This window comes from Sapajus apella, unplaced genomic scaffold (assembly GCF_009761245.1).
Source record: "Sapajus apella isolate SASKATOON/1434 unplaced genomic scaffold, GSC_monkey_1.0 scaffold17, whole genome shotgun sequence".
Classification (NCBI taxonomy): Eukaryota; Metazoa; Chordata; class Mammalia; order Primates; family Cebidae; genus Sapajus; species Sapajus apella.
This window is the reverse complement of record NW_022436957.1, coordinates 21,390,851-21,395,930: the sequence shown is the minus strand read 5'-3', so window position 1 is coordinate 21,395,930 and position 5,080 is coordinate 21,390,851.

Sequence of the window (5,080 nt, the reverse complement as noted above, 5' to 3'; positions counted from 1 at the left end):
ATGGATATACATTCTGAGAAATGTCATTAGGTGACTTTATCATTGTAGAAGCATCACAGAGTGTACTTACAGAAACCTAGATGGTATAGCCTACTTCACACCTAGGCTACATGGTATTGCCTATGTTTCCAAGGATACAAACCTGTACAGCATGTGACCATACTGAAAAATGTAGGCAACTATAAAAAAAAATAAGCACCTTTGTATCTAAACATAGAAAGGATACAGTAAAACTACAGTACCATAATATTATGGGATCACTGTCGGATATGTAGTCAGTCATTGACCAAAAGGTCATTATGCAACACATAATTGTAATTATATGCATCTGGGGGCTACCATATTGGATTGTTCAGTTTTAGACTGTTCAGTCCAATGATCTTGATTTCTTTGGGTGTTGAGGATAATGTCATTCATTTCCTTTCTTTGGTCACCCGACTTTAAATAGAATAAATTTCAATGTCTTTTTCAAACAAAGACCTGGGTCTAATCTTTCTTCTACAGGTGAGACCAAGATACAGAGCTTTTACACATAATAAACTAAAATGTCTTCTTCTCTACAGACTTAATCCTTAATAAAGCATCTAGTTTCTCTTCAGAAATTTCTGTCTCTGTTTCCCTCTCCTCTGTTGGAAGTCTTTGAGGTCTGGTGCCAGCAGCAATCCCTGGTAGGTGGTACTAAGTCTATGGTGGAGATACTATTGCTAGATATTAAACTGACATATTTTCCTCTTAATTAATCCCAGTCTTGAAGATGTGAGTTCAAGAGCTAGGAGAGAGTGCCTTTCACAGGGTAAAAAAAATTCCAATTCTAGTCATGACATGAAGTTTACTGTCCTGTAGTATAAAGATGTGACAGAGTTTACAAAGCAAAACCTTACCTATTATGGGCTGGATTGGGCCACCCTGCAAATTATTTACCGAATCTAGAATCCCCAGTACCACAGAATGTGACTGCATTTGGAGATAAGGCTTTTAAAGAGGGGTTTAAGGGTAAATTTGGACATACAGAGAGACATCAAGGTTGTACCTGTGCAGAGGAAACACCATGTGAAGATATAGCAAGAAAGTGCCCATCTACTACCCAAGAAGAGAAGCCTCAGGAGTAACCAATCCTGCAGAGACTTTGATTGCAGACTTAAAACCTCCAAACTTGTAAGCAATCTTTTAAGTCACTCAGCCTGTGGCATTTTGTTATGACGGTCCTAAAAAACCAGCGTACCACTCTTTCAGTTCTTAGTATGCTGTGAGGGAAAAGGAGAGGGAAGAAAGCAAGAGAAGTCTCTTATCCACACCCACCTCAGCCTTTCCCCCAACCCCATCCAAACTCAAAGAAATAAGGAGAAAGAAGGGCCTTATAAACATCAGGAGGAATGATTCTCTGCTCTAAGCATGGGATAAGGTATATTGGAAGCATTAAACCTATAAGAGAATGTCAGTTATTGCCTAGGATCCACTCCCTTGATGGTGAAGTAGAAAGAAACATCTAAAGCCTAAGTCAGCTGCAGTGATTTTCCACTAAATCTTTGCATAATTCATGGGAACCAGAAAAGATCATCTACATTATACCCCTACCCTAAAGCAGCAAGCCTCACAACCAACATCTCAAGCCTGGAGTATCTTCTCTATCCAATGTTTTCCAATAGGAAAAAACACTATGACCTTGGATCCTTAAGTGGGGCTTCTGTTCTTGAAGCTGCAGGATAATTTGGAACTAAAGTTTATGCAAACAGAAAATACATTGGTTCATTATCTCCAAAATAGTAACTTACCTCAAGCTATTGATACAAAGTATGTATTAAGTGTTCCAGGAAATTTATTAGTAGGAAAATAATTTATGTTAGTTAATTAAAACTTTTGGCTTCTATTGTTTAAATTATACTAAATGGGTGGAGTTGAGATTGTTTAAAATGTTAAGGACATTAACCAAACTGTTAAAGGAAGACTCCTTCTGTGACTGGAATCTGGGCATGAAATTTCTCTATAGATAAGCTCTGGAAAATGTATAAAACCAGAAACAATAAAGGAATAGTGTAGCCATCTGTACCGGGTGTGCGTACCCTGTTCATCATGAGAAGACCCCTTGAACCCAGCAAAATGATGTGAGCTGTAACCTGACTAGTAATGAGAGGCAGAAAGCCATTCAAACAAACCTTTCAAACCCCACAGGCCAGGAAGATCCTTCTGGTCTCAAGTATTTGAATGTATGATTAACCTCATGATTTTCACCCATTGTGTTTCTCCTAATGCACTGAAAAACATATACCCTTTCCTCCTTTCTGGGCCTTAATTCTTTCCCCTAAGCCACAAAACAAATACTTTGACCAGGCTCTTTAGACAGTGCTAAATTTTGTTTGTGCATGTTTGCTTGTTTTTGACTTTCAACTCATTTTATTATTATTCATGTCCTAACCCTTGGGTTACCTCCAAGGTCTTAGCCTGGATGTATCTCAGAGCCTGTGAGTGTGAGGAGAAAGGACTGTATTTTGGCCCTCAGCTTCTCCAATAGTCTCTGTCCATCACCTGGATGTAGTACGCAGCACAGCAGCAAATATCTACAAATCCAATTCCCTATTTGAAATAACATGGCAGAAGCTAGAAAATGAATCTAACACATCTTATATAGCAGAAGCATCAGTAGTGTATCAGTATATTGTCACATAAAATAATAAGATTATTATATGTTACTGATATGGGACTTGCGTTAGGCAGGTTCTCATTTGATCCTTACAAGTACTCTATGAGCTAGGTCCTATTATCATCCCTATCTACAGATCAGGAAACAGAGGAACAGAGTAGTTAAGCGACTTGTCAAGTCACACAACTAGGAAGTGGCAGAACAGGATTCAAACCCATGGAATCTGGCTCTGGCATCCATCCCCAAAACCCCTATCCTCCCTTGTTCATGTTTGACGTGGCTTAATCTTTCCACCTAATGGAAAAGTGAGTGTCTAATGTGATATAGGTGTGTCTAGTAAGGCCCTTGAAGAAAACATGCAAAGACCTGCCATAACCTCAATCAGCCACATAGTGAACACATGAACCCTTACCATGTGCTGCTACTGTGCTATGGTTGGTCATGACCAGTCACCAGGGGACACTGCTAGTCACTAAAGGACACCAATACACATTGTCAAAGGTAGTCAAAACTGGTTGAACCCAGTCACGGCGAAATTCATTGTAACCAGCCAAAATGAACAGAAACCAGTCACAGCCAGTCAAAGCCAGTAGAAGCTGATCAAAGCCAGTCAAAAAGGTTGAAACTGGTCAAAACCAGTCACAACCAGCCAAAACCAGTTAGAAGCCATTATAGGCAAAACCAGTCCCAACTAGTTGTAAACATTAATAACGAGTTATGGACAGCCAAAGCCAGTTGAAGCTCATCAAAACTGGTCTAAGCCAGTCTCAACTGGTACTGACCAGTCAAAACAAGTTTATCTAGTGGTTTTCAGGTAAAACTAGTTTAGATCAGTTGTGACCATCTAAAGCTGTTATGGCCATAGAAACCAGTGAGAACTGATGATGACTAGCCAAAACAAGTCTAAACAGACTGAAGCCAATCTAGACCATCTAAACTAGTCCTGGCCAGTCAAAACCAGTCTAAAATGGCTGTGACTGGTCAAATCCTGAAACAACCAGTCCTTGCCAGCCATAATCATTATAAATTTGTCATAGGGGTTGAAACCAGTTGAAGTCAATCTAAACCAGTTGCCAGTCAAAAACAGCTGAATTTGGTTGCAGCTGGGCAAAACAAAGACTAACCAGGCTGAGGCAAATTTAGACTAAACTAGTTGTGGCTGCTTGAAACTAGTTGAAGCTGCTTGAAACTAGTTGAATCTAGTCTAAACCAGTTGTGGCTGATCTAAACCAGTTGTGACAAGTTGAACCTGGCCCAAATCACCTTCAGAATAGTCAAAAAACAGTTTAAACTGGTCAAAGCCAATCTAAACTGGTCATGACTGGTCAAAAGAGGTTAAGCCCAGTTGTGACTTGTGAACAGTCAAAAATGTTCTAAAATGGTGGCAGCAAGTCTAAACTGGTATAGACACTCAAAACTGGTGTAAAGTGGCCAAGGCCAGTTACAATGAAAACTAAAACTAGCCTGGATGGATTGGAACCAGCCATGACTAGTTGTCTGGTCTAACCTGGTCATGTAAGGTCTGGAGTTATTCATGGATACTCTGGCAAATCTAACATACTTGTAGCTAGTCTAGGCCAGTCAAAGTCAGTCCAAACAAGTCATACCCAGTCCAAACTGTTCAGATCTGATGCAGCCAGTTAAAACCAACTGAGTCTTGTTGGGGCCAGTCTAAACTGGCTGAAGCCAGTCTGAAGAAGCTAGTGCCATATGAACTGGTTATGGCCAGTCAAAATTTATTGAATCCCACTGTGGCTGGTCTAAACCAGTAATGGCCAGGATAAACGAGTTGTGACCACTTGAAACTGATCTAAATTGATTGTAGCTGCTCAAAGTCAGTTATGACAGACAAAACTAGTCTAAACTGGATGCAGCTAGTCAAACCAGTCTAAGCTGGTAGAGGCCTGCTTTAAACAGATATTGCCAGTCAAAAAGTCAAATACAGTTGTGTCCAGGTGAAACGGGCCCAATCAAGTTGTAGACCGTCTAAACCAGTCTAGTCAGGTTGTGGCCAGTCAAAACCAGTCTAAACCAGTCAAGACTGGTCAAAAACACTCAAAACAAGTCAAGGCCATTTACAACAGCTTTAAACCAAATGTGGCCAGTCTAAACAAGCCTAGGCTGGTCTAAATAAGCCCTAAGTGGACTTGGTAAGAACTGGCCACTACTGGTCAAAACTGGCCTGTGCTGGTCAGGTCCATTCTAGACTCATCTAAACTGGTTGCTCCTGGACAAAACTGTTCAAATATCACTGTGGTCAATCTTACCAAATCATGGCCCAAAACAGCCAAAGCCAGTTTCAGCTGGTTGCAACCAGTTCAAGCTGGTCAAGACCTGATAAAGCAGTTGTGGCATGTCCAAACCAGTCCAAGATGGTTGAGACATACCTAAACATCTTCTGCCTTGTGTAAACTGGTCAAATGTGGTTGCAGTTGGTCTAAA